At 38.4% G+C, this 20362-nt stretch overlaps 1 protein-coding gene across 4 annotated transcripts in view; it reads right to left on the reverse strand.

Moving 5' to 3' along the window:
• The window catches only part of Fas1 (fasciclin 1), a 564588-nt gene that overhangs the window by 144849 nt on the left and 399377 nt on the right, over positions 1 to 20362 (reverse strand). The gene's annotated exons all lie outside the window — the stretch shown is intronic.

Genomic DNA, 20362 nt, shown 5'->3' on the forward strand with positions numbered 1-20362 from the left:
ATAAATTAGCTTACTTTACTCAGGTAAGGTATGAGGTCACGCGTCGTCCATTGTTGATAGGTTATGGTAAAAACTGGCTTTAAATCCGATTTTCTCAAATCTGATAAGGACGATCTAAAAATGCTTCTAACAATCGTTTCTAATTATACTAAACGATATTCTGAAATACAATCAAAGTAGTTCTGTGTACCAAATTTGAAAAAGTGTTCTTTCTGACCATTTGTACAAGTGAATTTCCACCTTCCTCTCAATGATTTTGGTGTCCAGATATAAAATTCCTTCAGTCAAAAGTTTTTTTTTATTTGCCGAAAGATCATTCAGTATTAAAAAAAAAAACACATGTTTAATCGTTTTAGTTTTTGAGTATATATATATATTCCATAAAGCTGAAAAATGTTACTTCAAATCTACATAATTTTCTAGCTCGTAAAAAATCTTAGAGAGAATCTTTTGCTGTTGCTCTTTGAAAAGGAAAGAGCATGGAGCATATACTATAGACGAACAACTACTGTGTTATCAGTCGAAGGTTGTGACTCTTATTCCCAAAGTACATGCCATACATCATACAAATTTTGAATACGAATCTAAGGAAACATAAGGATATTTGTTAAACCGTTTTAGAAACCCGTAGAAAGTTTTGCTGGTTTGCATTATTCAATATTTGGCTTTGTTTCTATATTTAAATGACATTGTAATTGAGTGACAACATAGGTAGATCATTTATTGGTAATGAGTTACGGTTTCAGATCTACCACCGAGCTATTTATATTTCTGACTACTTCAAACTTACGGAACAATTGTTTTTATCAGTAATCGAATGAACACCTTTACGCCTTGTTGATAGTGACAATACCTGTTTCCTAAGCAGAGGATGATATTGAAACAATGAAAAAAAGAGGTAGTCTGTTATGTAATTCCAGATCCTAGTCTGTGTTTTCTATTTTGAAGTGGCTAAAATATCGGTGATAATTTTGTATGGCAAAGGAGTGTTCTTAATCTTCCAAGCAAATAAATATCTGAGCTCACATTTATAATCCATTGCTTGCGATAAAGGCAATTGTATCAAAACCAAATATATATACAATTTCGCAAGAGTGATCAAATGATACAGTGATCATTTAATAAAAAAAAATTCTTTAAAAAAAAGCTTTTATGTTTATTCTAGTGATTCGTAAATAAATCCAACTCCAAGTCATTTATTGCTCTGAAAAGCATATCATCCAAAAAGAGAAGTCGCTAGAACATAACGAATGTCTTTCGTATTGAATATTTTGTTGTTTTAAATCGTGTTAAAATTAATGTTTCGGACAACAACAAATCATGTCGGTGTGTTCGTCGTGAAACGCGTTATCCAAACATAATCGTCGTATGTGGAGTATTCGTTACCTAGCGCAGTTATTTCATGAAACTACAAGGGACAGACCAATGGGGTTGTACGGAATGATGACGTAGGACTATGTGGTATAATAAATATTTTTGTTAACAGCAGCAGGAGCTTGTGTTTCGTGTAGGAATATGAATTTGAGCGGGGTTTTCTCTGTTTATACTCTTTAGTATGACTATGATTGCCCTGAAAAGAATCCTTTGATATGAATTTTAGTTGGGACATGTTCAGAAAATTAACTCTTGAAAAATGTTGGTGGCCCTGAAAAGGACTGGCTTAAAGCCTTTGGAAGATGATGATGACGTTTAGGCAGCTGCGTATTCAGTGCCGGCATCACGGATCACATTTTCTCGGCACACCTTCAGCACACCTCGGGTTTCCTCGTACATCAGACCGGAGATAAGCTTGACACCACCACGTCGAACCAGACGACGAATGGCAGGCCTTGGATGTTATCACACGATGACACTTGGCGACTCCTTTACCAAATCCTTTGCCACCCTTGCCACGACCAGTCGTGAAGCGTGAATCGCAAGTAATGCGAAGGCGCAGCTAGCTACCTCTTATATAGACAACCAGCTCTGCCGGTACCATATTTTCTCGCTTCCTATTGGCTACACAGTAACAGGTAACTGCGCGTTCGCAATAGATGCGATTCACCCGTTCAACGGCAAACAACCAGGAGGCATGACTAGTTGTGGCAAGGGGGGCAAGGATTTGGTAAAGGAGTCGCCAAGTGTCATTGAAAGGTTCTGTGTCATTCGTCGTCTGGCTCGACGTGGTGGTGTCAAGTTCATCTCTGGTCTGATGTACGAGGAAACCGGAGGTGTGCTGAAGGTGTGCCGAGAAAATTTGATCCGTGATGCCGTCACGTAACGTCAAGTAACAAAACGGCCCTTTTCAGGGCCACCGAGTTCATTTAAGAAAAGAGTTAGAGTAGAATTTTTAAAGAACTACAAAAATAGTTTTCACCATTAAGTCAAGGCTATTTTTTCTCATTGATGGCGCTATTCCATTGATAGTAAGTTAGAAATGTGGAAAAGTGGATGGAACGCTTTGGATGCATATTATGGTCAAAATAAGTCAAAAGAAATCATTTATTATCGTTCAGTTTTTTCCTAGAAATTTTTGTTATATAGTATTTTCTTGCAGAATATGTTAAAAGGGAGGGATTTTTTATTTTTTATGCAGAATATGCAAAATGGGAGGGGCTTCAAATGTTAATCCTCCCTCCCCCACCAAATGTTACAGAGTGTCATCAAAATACATGGAATGTTGAGATATTTAGATCGTGAGAGTGAATTTTTTTTATCAAATTTGAATGTTTTGGCTCTCTGGGGATTGGTAGTAAAGCGGTTAAAAAATGAATGGGAAAAAACCGTTTTTATTTAATTCTAGCTTATTTAACAAAAATTTCCAGGAAAAAACTGAACGACACAAGTCCATAAACAATTTCTTTAGACGTCAACTGTTTTTGGAAAGCTATGTGAAATTCACATGGATTTCATTCATTACATATGTGATATATTTTTTGAGTGTATCTCCTGTTTCCAAGTTTGATTACAAGATTACAACTCTGGAGAGCATTTTGTGTGGTCGTTGGGAGCGTGTGGTTCTGAATATGGCGATGAGTGTGCAAACTATTACGCAATTCCATCCTCCCTATTCGCACGCGCCCGAGGATCGGAGGCGAATGCCACTTCGATTTTTTCGTCTACTTACTACTCTCTGACGACTGTGCTGGGGAAGCAGCATATGCATGTAGGTAATTGGTGGATTTGTTAGTTAATTCGACGCTTTTGGACAATGCTGGACATTTACCAGTTTTTCAATAGTTTCTTGCTAAAAATCAACATTCGGAAGCATTCCCAAGTAACATTTTAAGTTTTATAGTGGTTTTAAAGCATGCTACAAGTCTAAATCATGATCTACAGAACCCTTATAAAACCAAAATTGTTACTTGGGTTGTTATCGATGCGTAGCCATATTTCTGATCGATAGGTGATAAAATTATTGAAATTGAACCAAGGGCAGCTGAGTTATCAACGTTCAAAATCTTTCACAATTTTGTTTCATGTTTCATTTTCGGTTTTCACAAGGTGTACCCCAATATAGAAATCACAGACGTAGTGCTTCGTCAAAAAAAGTTTCACATTATTGTTCATCAGTCTGCAAGACAATTCAACACTTGCAAATTGTTCTTCGACACAAAAGCCCGTTGAGGCGGCCAGCAGACACGGACCGTATTGACTATGACGTCAGTATTGTGTAGCATTTGCTCACTTCGTATAGCTTCTGAAAATTACCAAGTGTACTGTTATGGTGGCTGTTTTTTTTTTCTTTATTATTGTAGTCACTTTAACACTCTTGGGTCATTCGTGACTTGTCCGGGAGTGAAATTTGAACTCGTGACTTTGGCGTGAGAGGTATGGATGCTAACCACTACGCCGGTGTTGCCCCCTATGGTGGCTGTGAAAACATATAACACACCAAATGTTCGAAGCTGGGGTCACATTGCGAATCTCGAAACGAAAGACTGTTTGTACGAACGACATCCGATGAGCATAGTACCGCCTCTGGAATGTCATCAGGAACCAACTCTATTAACACTTATGTAAGTCGGTGTCGGTTTGAAAAGCTCGAAAAATGGAATCAGCAAAAATTCAGAAACACCTGCCAGCAGTCAAACGAGAAGTTCCCAAGAAAACGCAGAGGGCGCCAACGGACGTGGTTTTCTCATGTCGGGTAAGAGACGCAATATTGCTGCAAGTGGGAGCTCGTACGGTGATCTCTTACAGCCGGCAAGTACTTCTTCAGACCCCAAAAACAAACGTGGTGAAACGAATTCAACAAACTGTGCTATTCAAACCAAAACTCGTGCAAACGGCAGAAGCTACAAATAGAGAGAGAGTTTTTCGTCAGAGATATTCGTCAGAGATATTCGTTGCCGTGATAACGGTGCAGTTGTGATTCAGTGTGATTTTAGTGACTGAAAATAAGCTGGCTAAAAAAATATGAAATCGAGCTACAGAAAACTCTCAGACCACGAGTCAAAATTTCGGGATCTCCGAGGATTTAAGCGAATCCGAGCTCATTGACAAATTATTGAGAAAGCAGAATAGGGTACGCGAAACAGCGTTCCTGAAAGTTGTACGTCTATCGAAAAATGGAAACCCGAAATTTAACCGAATGTTCTTAGTTGTCGAGGTCGATGCGTGTGTATCCGTTGTATCAAAGAGGAATTTTCTAAGTAGTATCCAGTCATAGAATTAAGTTAACAACCAGGTTGTAGTATGTATGGACTGCATGAGAGTGCTCAGCTTGATAATTTAACTTGGTATTCAAGAGAACTGTCAGCCGGGAAGTTGCCTGACAGCGCCTTCATTATGACGAGTGTGATTTCTCTCCAGAAGACGCCGAACATTTTGAGATAGAATTCTCGTGTACATCTGAGTAAATCAAGCTTTTGCTATAGAATTTATCGGTAATCACAATACCGAAAATCGATTCCACTTGTTTATGGTTAACTGCGCAATGTGATGTTCATAGAAATGATGGAGTATTGACATTTACTTCAATCCTGCGGTAATTTAAGGCATTGACTTCCTACTATTTACTGAATTATCTATTTACCTCGACATCAACGACGGTCCCTCTCACCCCAGCAGGTCTGGGTTCAATCCCAGTAGGCACCGCCGGGATGTTCTGAGGCAAAACAACTCTGATCACGCACAGTCCGCATCGTGCTCTCTTGTCGTGCGGATCTATTTGCTTTTTGCTGAAGGAAGTGTTACTACTACCTAAAGCTACAACAAATTTAAACAGCACTTTTCAGTGCTCAACCTGTAAAAAATTTCTACCTTGTTCAACTCTTATTCCTCTTCGATCCTTGTTTGGACCCTACCCGAGGTAATCCTTCTTGGATATCGATTTGGAAAATTCCTCTTCGATCCTTCAGATTCTTATAGTAATCTGCTTGGAAGTCGATTTGGATAAAAATTTACTGCCGCCATGGCACCTAAACGCAAAAGAAAGGGGCAAACTCTTGATCTCCCTTCTGATGAAATTAATTTGAGTAATCAATTTGATTTGCTCACGGATGATGAGAATGATCCATCATCCAAGAAAAATTCTAGTAAACTTTCCCGGCTTGATGCCAAGAAGGAAAAGATTCCCCCTATTGTGATAACCACTTCTGATTTCCATGCTCTTCGCATGGAACTTTTGAATTTCGTGAAAGTTAAGTTTTCACTACAAATTGGACGTCGGGGTGAATGCCGTGTATTGGCTGAAACCTTGGACGGATTTAAATGTCTTCTCAAGTATCTTACTGAGAAGAAGCACATTTTTTTTACTTACGACACCAAAACTGAACGTGTGTTCAAGGTTGTCATGAAAGAACTGCCCAGTGGTGAATCCCTGGATCAGATCAAAGATGAACTGGCAAAATTACTTGGAGTTGTGCCACTCCAAGTAATCAAAATGAAAATGAAATCCCGTCCTGGCGATTCGCGCAACGGGATTTCTAATGATTTTTATTTAGTTCACTTCAAGTCTAGTGAACTAAACAACCTTAAGGCCATAGAAAAAGCTAGCCTTATGCTCCATGTCCGAGTGAAGTGGGAACACTTCAGAAAGACTGGAGGAAATTTCCAAAACCTCACTCAGTGCCGTAAGTGCCAGGGATGGGGTCACGGAACTAAAAATTGCTACATGCAAGCTAAATGCATGAATTGTGGTGATTCCTCTCACGCAAAGGACGACTGTCCTGTGAAGGAAGATCCTAAGAAATTTAAATGTTCAAACTGTGGTGAAAACCATAAATCCAATTTTTGGGAATGTAAGACTCGCAAAGCGATCCTACAATCTCGTTCTAAGCGACACACAGTGGGGCAGCGAAGCCATTCGCGTGGCCAAAACCTCTAGCGCCGTTGGTTTACTTTCTACAGCGATACGATGTTGTACAAAGTTGTTCAGTACTAAAAGCGCCATCTTTTGAATGTTTCATATTAGTTCATTTTTACGCCACATAGGTGGCGCTCGAGTCTATCTTGTGAACGGAGCATCCTAGCCGAATGGTTTTCACGGCAAAGTTGTGTAATTTGATGTGTTGAGAAATGTTGTCCAAGACATCGAAACTCTATGACTCATATTAAGCAAGATATTGGGCAATTAGGAAAACTAACCTCTAAAATTGCGTTTTTTTCTTCCCTTTTTTCACCTATAAACGTCAAATGTATAAGTTTTATACTCTGATAATTAACAAAATGGTTTGACTCATCCAATAAATACTCATTATTTTATATACCATACTTTATTATATAGTTAATAACATAAATGTCTCAAAAAAGTGATGCATAAAAATGTCAATTACTCAAAATATAGCAAAAAGTAGTTTCCTTATTAGAGAGTTGTATAGATTTTTCTCCTTTAGCTTACTTAAATCTTTGGTTTTTATTAGTTAGGTAGGTTCCGATTCAACACATTGTAGTTTCATTACCTAGGGGATGAGTACTTAAGGGGGTTAGATTTTGATAAGTTCTTTAGTGGGAATGACACTGATGAAGACTGCACATTGTAGTCGAAATACGTATCTGTCATGGATACCAAAATTAATTAAGTGGAATTAAATGGAAGATAACCTTTTTTGCTGTTTTTTATTTTAAAAAGTAGCAGCCAATTTTTTTGCAGTGGTTATTGTAGACCTTGTTTGGTAAAGTAACGACCACAGTTCAACAGGCAACTGCAGGCATTTTCATATAACATTATTTGAATATTGCATACACACTTAGAAAAAATGATGTAATTTTAGATGCTCTGAGACTGACATATACGAGCGTCAAATTTGACATAAAATTGAATCATAACAGATGCGAAATTCAAGTCAATCAAACGTAGTTTTCGTCGAGTATCGAACTTTTCATTCTCGGAGACCTTAATTTTACATGAAATTTGTGTTTACTTTTCATACTTTATGCCAAACATTGATTGCGTCTCGTGTAAAATTAGTTATTTCTAAGTGTGTATGGTAAATTCTTTCAAATTTGTTGAAATTTTCCTTTGTGTGTGAAACATGATAAGATGTTATTGATCTGAATAGATTACAAACAGTCAGAAACACAAGCACAAAAGCACACAGATTCTTCACTAACGCAACCCAAACAAGTGCAATAACTGGTATTAATGAAGAATTAATTGACCGATGCGATACAATTCTTCGTACGTTGTCTTCCGGATTGTCGATCAAAATAACAGCATTTCGAAATTTTGCTGAAGAAACTGCTCGTCTTTATGTTACCCTTTATAAATGGTATCCAATGTCAGCCTCTGTCCATAAGGTTTTAATCCACGGATCGCAAGCAATCCAAATTGCATTGCTTCCAATTGGTATGTTAAGCGAGGAGGCTCAGGAAGCCAGAAATAAAGACTTCAGAAAATTTCGGGAACGATATAGTCGCAAAACAAGTCGAAAGGACACTATGGAGGACGTTGAAGGATGGACATTTCAAACCAGCAGTTTTAAGTCTCCTAGTAATCTAATAATGCATCTATTGCATTCATCAATAACACCTTATCACGTTTTACACACAAAGCAAATTTTCAACAAATTTTAAAGAATTTACCATATGCAATATTCAAATGATGTTATATGAAAATACCTGCAGTTGCCTGTTGAACTGTGGTCGTTATTGTATCCAGCAAAGTCTACACTAATCACTGTAAAGAAAATGGCTGCTACTTTTTGCTATATTTTGAGTAATTGACATTTTTATGCATCACTTTTTTGAGACATTTATGTTAATAACTTTATAATAAGGCATGATATATAAAGTAATGGGTATTTATTGGATGAGTCAAACCATCTTGATAATTATCAGAGTATAAAACTTATACATTTGACGTATATAGGTGAAAAAAAGGAAAAAACGCAATTTTAGAGGTTAGTTTTCCTAATTGCCCGATATCTCATTTAATATGAGTCATAGAGTTTCGATGTCTTGGACAACATTTCTCAACACTTCAAAATACACAACTCTGCCCTGAAAACCATTCGGCTAGGATGCTCCGTTCAAAAGATAGACTCGAGCGCCACCTATGTGGCGTAAAAATGAACTAATATGGAACATTCAAAAGATGGCGCTTTTAGTATTGAGCAACTTTGTAGAACATTGTATTGCTGTAGAAAGTAAACCAACGGCGCTAGAGGTTTTGGCCCAACGAATGGCTTCGCTGCCCCACTGTGCGACAGGTAGGAAACGCTCCACGTTTCCGACCAGGTACAAATTCCTCTGCTGTTAACAACGGTCAGCGAGGAACAAATTCTACATTCGTACCCGTAGGTACAAATATCACCCCTGCTTCAAATGTTTCATCTGTACCTACTCCCCTCGCTGCTAACAATGTTCAACGAGTTAATGGAGCTACCTATGCTGCTATTGCAACGGGTAGAAATCAAAATACTAACCAACGTTCTAACGGAAATTTTGACAATTTTGACTTAGGAAGCATTACTGCTCCTAAAATGGAATTTTTACAGAATTCATTAATTTACATGATTTCTGATATGCTTAAATCTAACTCCATGTTTATAATATTTATAATAAAATAATAATAATAATAATAATAATAATAATAATAATAATAATAATAATAATAATAATAATAATAATAATAATAATAATAATAATAATAATAATAATAAATAATAATAATAATAAATAATATAATATTAATAAATATTTGCTGACATGCAGGTTTAAAAAAAACCTGTTTAAAATACTGAATTGCCAAGACAGGAACAATGTAAAAACACTTAGATATATATCATAACAATTAAGGCTGGTAAGTTACTGTAGTAACTGGAGCACCTAGGTTAAAAATGAAATGTAATTTATTTTAAATTTGGAACAAATAAAGAGTTACAAAAAAAAAAAACTCTGATCACGCCTTCCTTCGGAAGGGAAGTAAAGGCGTTGGACCCCGGTTTATGTGTTGATGGGTCGATAGGTAGGGTCTAGGTGTGGGAGCTGCCTCCCTGGTGGCGGTAGCATTGGTGCTCAGCACGGAAAAAAAATCAAGGAAAAAAATCAACGACTGTTAGCTCCACCTCGGATCACCGCCCCTGTTAGGATTATCTGCAAAATGTTTGCTTATAGTCGTGTTGATTAACTCTGATGTCGGGATTTAATCCGAGCATAATACCGGTTGCAGCTTACGACCATAAGAGGTTGACGTAGAGATTCTATCCCCTCCCTCCTTATACCACGGGTAAGGGTATGTTTTTGCTATAATTTCAATTTAGCTTATTTTAAATTTTCCCCATTATTTATAAACGCTATCAACGTTAATTCGTCAACATGTTCCCATACGATTTCACTCACAAAGAGGAAAATATTCCTTACCTGTATTGAACACCGTCACATTCATAGGACCCTGAACGAAAAAAATATAGCAGCACTCAAGCCCACCCACGCACCGTGGCAACAACACTTTCCACCAACGACTGACAGCTCTACCAATTGCAGTTGTTCTGAACGGCGCTCAGGGAGTAGGAAAAAAAAAGAAGAGAATCGACGCTCACTGAATGCAGCTGTTAATTTAAATTTTAATTAAACTTTTCCTCTATCGCCTGGTGGACCTCTTCGCCATCAAGCCAACCTTCGCAGAACGCGCATTCACTAACTCACAACTGCAATTGGATGGTAGTTCATCTTTTCTTGATTTTGCCTAGTTTTTTTTTTGCTCGACTCGGGAGCTCCATATCCTATCAATTTTCATTTCTCTCGTCCTGTTTCGAGCTCAGTTCCACTCTAATCTGGTTGCCTCGTTGGGTCGCAAACGGATCGATTTTAATTTTTCAGAAGTTTTTCTTCGCTCTTTTCTCGGGGTTTGGTGGCAGTTGCGCCGATTGGATGTGTGTGATATGATAAAGTTTCTATTGATCTGAATAAATGTTGGAGAAATTTGTTTAGAGTTAAATCCTCTTAACGAGTTCTTCTTTTTAGTTTTGCTTAAGCGTGATCCTGTTGAGTGCTTTCCTGTTTGTTGAGTTCTGGTAACTATAATAGCTTTTACTGAGAATTAGTGTCTGGTGATGATGGATTAGAGGCATAAGGAGATATTTTATACTGCTCGTTGTAGTGATTGAAATTGGAACTTGGCTCGGAGTATTCTGGTTCAATGAATACAATTAAAACCAACTCATCATTGTAATCTCATTAGTATTTTTTTAAATTTTTTATTACTTTAGACTGTAGTGACTGTAGCTTATTTTTCTAAAAAAGTTTGTTTCCCCAAACGCATTGCGGCTAAAAAATCATCTCGAGAAATTTCTATACAAAAATATGCATTCTGATTAAACTTGCTTGTACGTTGAAGTCCATTGTATTTGTTGAAGGGAACATATGCAGAGGACAGACAGGAACCCGTAACATGAGTAGATCACCTTTTCGTGGTACGTACTGCTTTAAACTAGGGGAACAGGATTTTACCTGGTGAATAATTCAAACATAGCTACAACAACTGTTCGGAATGTGGAGAAAAATGCTAGGGATTCTAAAGACCCTATGCACTCACACAATCCGAAAACAGTGCTTGGACGAGGACGAGATGCCCTTCCAGCATCAACATACAGTGACATTGTTTTTTTTCCTTTGGTTTGTTTTTTTCCGTCGATCTTGTTTTCCGTGCTGAGCACCAATGCTACCGACGTGCAAGGAAGACAGCTCCCACATCTGGACTATACCTATCGACCCATCAACTCATGAACCGGGGACCAACGGCTTTACTTCCCATCCGAAGGAAGGCGTGATCAGAGATGTTATGCCTCAGAACATCCGGCAGCGCCGACTGGGATTGAACCCAGGCCTGCTCGGATGAGAGGTAATCACGCTTACCACTACAACACCGGCGCCGTTGCAGTAACATTGCTAGTAGGGTTAGATTATGGATCATGCCTTAAAACTAACTTGCGGTTGAAATGTCAACTAATCAACAAGAAGTAGTTCAAGAAGCCCTCTTGCTGAAAGTTGTACAACATCGTAAGGAACATGTCAAACCCAAATTTACTTGCTGTTGGTTCAAGCCTGGGTATTTAGTGCTCACATGCCAGAACAAAGACACAGCAGATTGGGTCAAAGAGAAGTTCCCATCCTCAATTCTTTGGGAAGAAGTCGATCTAGTTGTTGTGGATGAAGATAATATCCCGCGTCCTGACGTGCTACTTGCTTTCCTTCAGATATATCGTTGCGGTCAAGATGGAGGTACCTACGACCCGAGGAAAAACGGAGGTATGCATTGCTTCAGCTTATTTTCCAGGAGATATTGATAAAGTGCCTCCTTCTTCGGTTGTGCAGTTTGTCAACTACTGTAAAAAAATAAACATCCAATTTATAATAGGGTGTGATACAAATGCCCATCACACTATATGGGATAGTGTAACGCGCCAGCCCGTCGAGCTTCCCTTATTAAAGAAGGATGGCTTAAGCACCACTCCTAAAGGAGACCATCCAACAGTTGGTAGCTTGCCCGGCTTTGAGACCTTCCTAGGGAGAGGATCAAGTTTCCCGAATTTCGGGTAGGAAGCCGACTGGCTGACTAACACGTGTTCGGCGTACTTCACGTAAAACACTATGATACTATTTTCAGTCCTGTGGGGAATAGCCTTGAAGTGCTTCATGGAAGTGTATTAGGGCCCCTTTGATTTATTATGTATATTAATGACTTGCGACGCGTTTTAGGATTTTGCGACATTAACCGTTTTGCAGATGATACTGTGTTATTCATTTGCCAAAAAGTATGGAATTCTTCTTTTACGATTTAACTTTTGCCAGTAAAATACAGTGAAATAAATCAAATATCTAGGGGAAATGACGGCTTCGGCATGACAGACTATTTTCGGCAACCCAAATTGAAACACTATTTTCACTGGATTTTCTTACGAAAACACTTCGCTGAATGCATGCAAACGATTCTTTATGCTTTCAGCATCAATTTGACTATATTTTTACCACTGAGAAAAAGAAATTTAGCAAGGTTTTCTTAAAATGCAACACACGCACTACAAATTGTAGCTGATTTCGAGTTGCCTATAATAGAACAGCAGATTTACATGCAGTTCAAATGGAACGGTTGCCGAAGAAAAACTGGTTGCCGACAATACTCGCTCTCACTAGAGAAGATTGGAGCTTTGTAAAAGCGTTTCAAAACAGTTTTCGACAATTCTTTCGACTGAAATTGTTAGAGCAGCTGGCAGCAAAAGATTGTAAACAAACCAATACTGCATATGTGTGCGTTCCATAGAGAAAAAGGCTATAGAAAGAAGGTCGCTACTTAGGTTGCCGGGAATACGTAAATTCCCCTACAAAGACTTTATTTCTCGTAGCTTTGTTCCCCTTTTCATTGCCTAGGTCTAGTTGTTTGTCATCCTTTCCCCTTGCGTACTACCTATCTTTCCTAGCGTGTGAGATTATTGTATCCGTCCCATGTTTTCCTCCTGTGTGCAATCTGCGGTAACTCAGCGATCGATTGCTTCAATGGTCGTCTTCACATTTGTTTAATTGGTTATTCTAAGGGCTACTCCCGTTCATTGAAGGTTTACGGGATAAATATATTTGAGTATGCCGCAAACGAGTCACATGGCCATGCACACAAACAAACATGCATGCATTTTCTACTCACGACCTAGGATTTACGTGAGTCCTTTGGTGGGGAGACTGGCGGCGGTACCGAAGCTGCTTGGTGCACTACTCCGGCCCAGAAACGATCGCGGATGCGACAAGGGCTGATGATGTGTCTCCCTCACCGATTCGCGGGCTTACGCGACAGCGTGGTACAAACGCTCGTGCGTACGTTGGCTGAACGTACTCTCCTCGACGAATGGCCTACCTGCCCAGGGCGCGACTTGACGATGTACCCCGGGAATCTTTGCAACGGATAGGTGGGGTCAAAGAGTGGTTCCAACGAAATGGTGGTGTGTCGGAAAACGACCTGTGCTGCCACGAATCTATGGAAATAACGACGCATATTTTCCCTCTTAGTTTACGCACAATCTACAAACTTTGCACTTTACATTTTGCTCTACGTCACACGCTAGCCACTATCCACCAAATAGCTACTCTATCTTCGCTCACTACTGCTAACTAGGGGAAGGAAAATCTAGTTTAAGTTAACACCTTATCGAGACCACATGTTACTATTCACCTTTTAACACACACCACGGCACGGATGAAAAACTGACCACTCTTGCCTCTTCCACGTATCAGTACAAAGTGGACGAGTTAAGGCTAAGTGTTTCTTCAGATACCGCGCTTGGTGACCTTTGTCCCCGGTAATCGCGATTCCAGACAAAGGCCAAAATCACGAAACCGATTCTCAAAATTTATCATGCGACAATTCCTATAGAAATAGTGACATCTCATTCCACCGAACGAATTTTAATCGTCCAGCCAAATTCCTCTCCCGAGTTCGGGAAAGTGCAAAGCCGAACAGGAAAGGTCAATGCATTCCTAATTGTTTTAGGCGCAGGTCGATGCACGCGAATCGACGCGGTAATGTGAACAAGAAGCCGCGCTCAACAGGCTATTGGGACATGTGTTTTGCGCTTGTAGCTAACGTATACGGGAACTCATTTGAACAGTTTTATGGCTAGTGTAACTCTTTTACCCATTCTAATAATGGGTGTTCCTTTGCGGTGAACACATTTAAGATTTATTTGGAAAAACGATATTTCTTTTTTAAATTAATAAATAACATATAACAGAATAAAAAAAAAAATAAAGAAAACATAACTATGATTGTAGTTTGTAAATGTTCATTGATAATGCGTAATTGCTACAATAGTACTGATATTAACAAAAGAGGTGAGGATGTCCTGAATTACATATCGTCTAGCGATATTGAAACATGTAATAGATGAAATTCTCCAACATTTATCAATGTTATTCGACAAGACGTTCTCAATCTCACGATCTGCAGTGACCTTTTAACAGAAAAGATTGTGGACTGGCATATTTCTGATGAAGAATCGTTGTCAGATCACAAAAATATCTGGTTTGATTATAAAGCCGTACCAGTAATTTCAGAAAACTATAGAAACCCAAGAAAAACTAACTGGGAGCTCTATCGTTTCCATTTATTGAATAACAATTCGATTAATGAAGAAAAGATTAGGACGCGCAAGCAACTAGAAAGTGCGTCTGATGCGGTCATCTATAAAATGATCTCATCATATCATGCTAGCTGCCTTATCCAGCATAGATCATCCAGTAAAGATGTTCCTTGGTGGAACGATAATCCAAATTGAGGACAATATCCAGACGGCTGTTCAATAGAACAAAGGCTACTTGATGATGATGATGGTCCCACCTCTTACCCCTACAAAGGTTTGAGCTGGACGATTTATCTTTAAGATAATTAAATATGACATTTTAACCAGGTTGGCAAACAAAATCGAACTGGTTTCAGTTACAGATATAAATTCCCTCTAGAGTTTACAGTTGCTTCACAACGATATAAATGTGGAGAAGCTCAGGCGTCCACCTCTTAGTTCGCCTTTTTGTCCACCTAAAATATTCATACAAAGCATCCAATTACACAAGCAACCCCGCAATCTGAAGCTATCATAATTTTCAGCAATGTCAGGAATACTCACGAATCCCTAACATTTGCCAGAAAACTTACTACTAACTCAAGGTATCTTTCAAATAAGCTTCAAAATTGCATTTTTTTTTATCAAATATTAAATTCAGTCCTCTATATCCGTAATACGCGCGCGAGGCTCAAACCTTTGTTGACTACTTTTTTTTAATTAATCTACTATTAAATCAAATATTAAAAATCCATCATCACCCTCGTGGCGAACAGAAATAGTTTTTGCAGTGCTACAATAATAACTAAAAAGTCGTTATGACAGCTATCCATTTAAAATAATCCGTTAGAGATAACTTCGTCAAGATACCTAATTTGTCAATTCATAAAAAAATCACTGGATAACTGTTCAAAAGACAGTTTTAACGTGTGAAATGCAGTGTCTTTTAAATTCTGTAAGTTTTGCTGAACGTTTGATATGTCTAGGCATCGAATTGAAAACATTTATTCCTTTATAATATAATGAATTTTGTTAAGCACAAGTCAAGAAATGTGGTGTTCTTATTACAACCGCGTTTCTAGTATTATATCTATGGAAGTCACTTCCTCTTTCAATTCGATCACACAAATATCGAGGCAGCAAACCGTTAGCTACTTTAAAAATGAACATCATAGTCAAATATACAATTCTTTGCTTCACCGACAACCATTGTAAGGCGTCTAACATCAAAGTTGAGGAAGTGAATCTATTACATCTCAAAATCAAACGCATTTTTTTACTCTGCAAGCGCTGTAATCTCGATATTTGTGTTGCATTGGACAGAAATAAAATAGAAGGGCAAAAGTCAAGATGAGGAGAGATGATTGATTTGTATAGCTGTATTTTACTGGCAATAGTTAAATCGTTTTTCAGTCGACATAGAATTCCATACTTCTTGGCAATTTTCTTGATGACATTGTCAATGTGAGAGTTGAACTTAAGTGTGTCATCAATAATCACGCCAAGATATTTAATCTCCCAAACGCGATCAATAGTCTCATCATCAATTACAACAGAGACGTTCTCATTTTCTCGATTCCGCGAAATTACCATACATTTAGTTTTACTTGTATTCAATTTTAACTGCTTATACTTCAACCATCTACTTAGAGAACGCAAATCTTCATTCAAGTGTAAAACGGCATCATCTAAATCCTTAGCTGCAATGAATAACACAGTATCATCTGCAAAAAGATTAATGTCGCAAAATCGTAAAACACGTTGCAAGTCATTAATATACATAATAAATAACAGGGGCCCAGATTGGGACCAATACAAAAAGGCTCTAACTGAATACAGCAGAGAATTGAGGCGAGCCAAACGAAAGTACTGGAGGCGGTATTTGAAGACATCAATAGCGCTCCAACAGCTGCGAGGATGCATAAAGTTCTTTCAAAAGACTATTCAAATGGTCTTGGTAGCCTCAAAAAAGAAGATGGGACATTTACTGCTGACTCTTCTGAAACATTGGAAGAAAAGATATGGACTCACGTCCCAGGGTCGACTCCTTTGGTGGCTGAAGAAGAACAGGACTTTGACAAGGCTAGACGTGCATGATCTGAAGATACCTAGATCTGAAAGCTTGTGAAATCTTCACACCATCTAGAGTTGAATAAGCGTTGAGTTCTTTTCAACCTTTCAACTCTGCCGGAAAAGATGAAATATTCCCAGCATTACTTCAACAAGGAAAATAAGTACTCATTCCCCTATTAACTGAACTACTTAAAGCCAGTGTTGCTTTGAACCACATACCAAAAACATGGAGAAAGGTTCGAGTTGTCTTCATTCCAAAAGCTGGAAAAAGGGATAAAACGAATCCGAAAGCCTTCAGACCCATAAGCCTGTCCTCTGTTCTGTTGAAGACAATGGAAAAAAAAAATGTGGATGACTTTATTAAATCAACAAGTTTAGCAAGGTTACCTCTAAGCAAATTTCAATTCGCTTATCAATCAGGTAAATCTACGATAACGGCATTACAATTGCTGGTTAATAAAATCGAGAAATCGCTTGAAGCCAAGGAAATAGCCGTGGTGGCTTTTCTTGATATTGAAGGAGCATTCGATAATACATCCTACAGCTCAATGCGTTCAGCTATGGAAGCAAGAGGCTTAGATAACTGTATTATCGAATGAATAATGGATAATAGCGAGAAAGTTTTTTGCGCAACTAACTATAAGATCGATGAAGGGTTGTCCTCAAGGAGTACACCCCATTAAATAGGCATAAATACGTTAGGCATACGGACGTCAGGCATAATGGACGATAGGCATAAAGTCATTAGGCATAATGGACGCTAGGCATAAAATACCTTGCAGCTGTGCAACTCTAGAAACCTGTTTCGAGCATGGTAAACAATGCTTAAATTAGGTTAAGCTTTGAATAAAAAATGATTCAAGTTAAATAAACATAGTTTATTTTAAAAGCACAGCTTGGAATCCATTATTTATCATATCATAATTGACGTAGCTACATATTTACTTAGATCCAAGATTAGTAGCGATAGTGGCAATGAAAACTCAACATAGTTTTGAACTATATCTTGAAATGAATAACATCTAGGATTAAAAAAAATCACACATTTGTTGTAATACGTTGTAATAATTGCAATCGTCAAAGAAGAAAAGGTTTTCCTCAAAGAACAGCTCATGAAATAAAGAATGGTGAATTCTGTGATTTTTCATTCAATAACAAAAAAAAAACAGCTAAGGTTGAATAAAATATAATGCCAAAGAACAGCTCATGAAATGAAGAATGGTGAATTCTGTGGATTTTCATTCAATAACAAAAAAAAAACATACTTGCTGCTTCCAGGATTTTCTGCCATACTTTTTGATACAACGATTCTGTTTTTGTTGTCATCAGAATGAAAACTAGCGGAACTGTCTGCTGATGTGAGGGAGCAATACTTACAGTGACGAGTTGCCGAATCAAACAAGGAACTGTGGCAAACGTACCATCTGTAACCCAATACTTTGCCTGTCCAAGACGTCACAAGTTTTCATGAGTTCCAAAAATTAAGGCTCTTTTATTATCGTCAACGAAGTCTGCAATCAATAGACGGTCCCCATTATAATCCTTCTGGAATTCATCGCGTAGATTATGACTAACATCCTTTATGCCCAACGTCCATTATGCCTATCGTACATTATGCCTATCGTCCGTATGCCTAACGTCCGTATGCCTAACGTCCGTATGCCTAACGTCCGTATGCCTAACGTCCGTATGCCTAACGTCCGTATGCCTAACGTCCGTATGCCTAACGTCGTGTACACGTCCTCAAGGAGGGGTACTATCACCCTTATTGTGGTCTTTAGTAGTGGAAAAACTCCTTAAAAGTTTAGCGGAGCAGGGTTTCGAGGTGATTGGTTACGCAGACGGTGTGGGCATTATGGTGCGGAAAAGTTTGAGAACACGCTTTCAAATCGGTTACAATCTCCCCTAAACATGTCCTTCCATTGGTGTAGGAGAGATAGCTTTAATGTAAATCCTTCAAAAACTCAAAAGGAAAAAAAATATGTTGACACAGCCTACTCTAGATGGAGTTCGAATTCAGTTCGCGGATGAAGTTAAATACCTAGGTGTTACTTTGGATAGCAAACTGAATTGGAACTCTCATCTTGACAATATTATCACTAAGGCTACAAATGCGCTGTGGGTCTATAGTAAAGCTGTGGGAAAAACGTGAGGACTACGACCGAATATGGTACACTGGATATATCCGGCCATAGTTCGACCAAAAATTACCTATGCTTCACTGATATGGTGGCCTAAAACAAATGAAATAACCGCTCAAAAGAAGTTAAGAAAAATACTAAGACTTGCTTGTATATCAATGATAGGAGCAATGAGAAGCACATCATCAAATACTTTGTGCCTTTAACAATATTTTGCCCTTACACAAATTTGTTAAACTACAGGCAGCAAAAAGTGCTTTACAGTTTAACCGTCAAAATAAACTTTTAGATGGTGACTTGGTGGTTCAGCTGTAAAAACAATAGAAAATTGGATGGTAACAAATACAAACTACGATGTTCCCTTCAAAGTGGTTAAACCAAGCCGCCATACATGGGAGTCTGGAGGGCAAAACATACGTCCAGGATCTATTGTATTTTATACCGACGGCTCGAAGATGGGTGAAGATATTCGAGCTGGGGTCTTTGGCCCTGGAGTCAGTGAAATTATAATAATGGGACATAGTCGAACAGTATTTCAAGCAGATTTGCCAAGATCTGGGCTTAAGGCGTTCACATGTCGATCGAAGCTAGTGTATGAATGTATTCTTTCCTTAAAACGATTGGCCGAAAGGAACGAATTCATATTATACTGAGTGCCCAGCCATTGTGACATTGAAGGAAATGAAAATGCCGACAGTCTAGCAAGACGAGTATCGAACTTCATCGGTCCGGAACCATTTTGTGGAGTCCCTGAGTGTACTATAAGGATGGACCTAACAAGTTGGGAAACGTCCATAGTAGAATCCAACTGTAACGCCACAGATGTATCCAGACAGGCGAAAAGATTTATAAGACCAAGTGCAGCAAAAAACCGGATTTTACCTAATCTTAGTAAAAGAGATCTACGGGTATTAAGTGGTTTGATGATTGGTCACTGCCCTAGCAGATATAACTTTTATAAAATAGGAAAAATTCCGTCTAGCGAATGTCGGTTTTGTCAATTTGAAAACGAAACTGCTGAACATATACTCTGCAGCTGTGGAGCACTGTTCAATCAAAGAATGTCAATATTTGGAAAACGGATATTAGAACCCTTTGAAGTTTGGCAAAGCAATCTCAACATGGTATTATACTTTATAAGACGAGTTGTGCCTGATTGGGACAGCGTGCAATGTCAACAACTGTCCATCTTACCTTAATTGTGAGAGGATATGTGACTAGCACCAAAATAAAATGGGTCAGAAAATATTTCTATGTAATGGACGCAGTTTTAAAAAGGATCTACAGATTAGAGAAGAAAAAAACATCTGTCGGTGTGGAAATGGTTACGATGACATCGACCACGCAGTTTGGCAATGTACGGATAATGACACCGTCAGAGAGCGACTTTTGAATACCCGTGAGACCACCTTACCTAGCAGCGACGTGTTGGGAACTCGCGATCTCTAGTATATGCAGTCGATTAATGTGTTTTTGCAAATGTCTTGTATAAGAATTTAATTCCATTGTTTTTTATCTCTCTTTATTAGTTTTTCTTTGTCTTGTCCTCCCGGCCCCACTGATTACCATAGCCGATCGAACTCCAGACGAATCTAGAGCCGCACTACCGTTCAGACTGGCACCTCCAAGCAGACGCAATTGAGCCTTTTAAATAATCAAACTATATAACATTAAACA

This window comes from Ochlerotatus camptorhynchus, unplaced genomic scaffold (genome assembly GCF_037179485.1).
Source record: "Ochlerotatus camptorhynchus isolate MF236.1 unplaced genomic scaffold, CSIRO-AGI_Acam_v1.1 ptg000336l, whole genome shotgun sequence".
Taxonomy (NCBI): Eukaryota; Metazoa; Arthropoda; class Insecta; order Diptera; family Culicidae; genus Ochlerotatus; species Ochlerotatus camptorhynchus.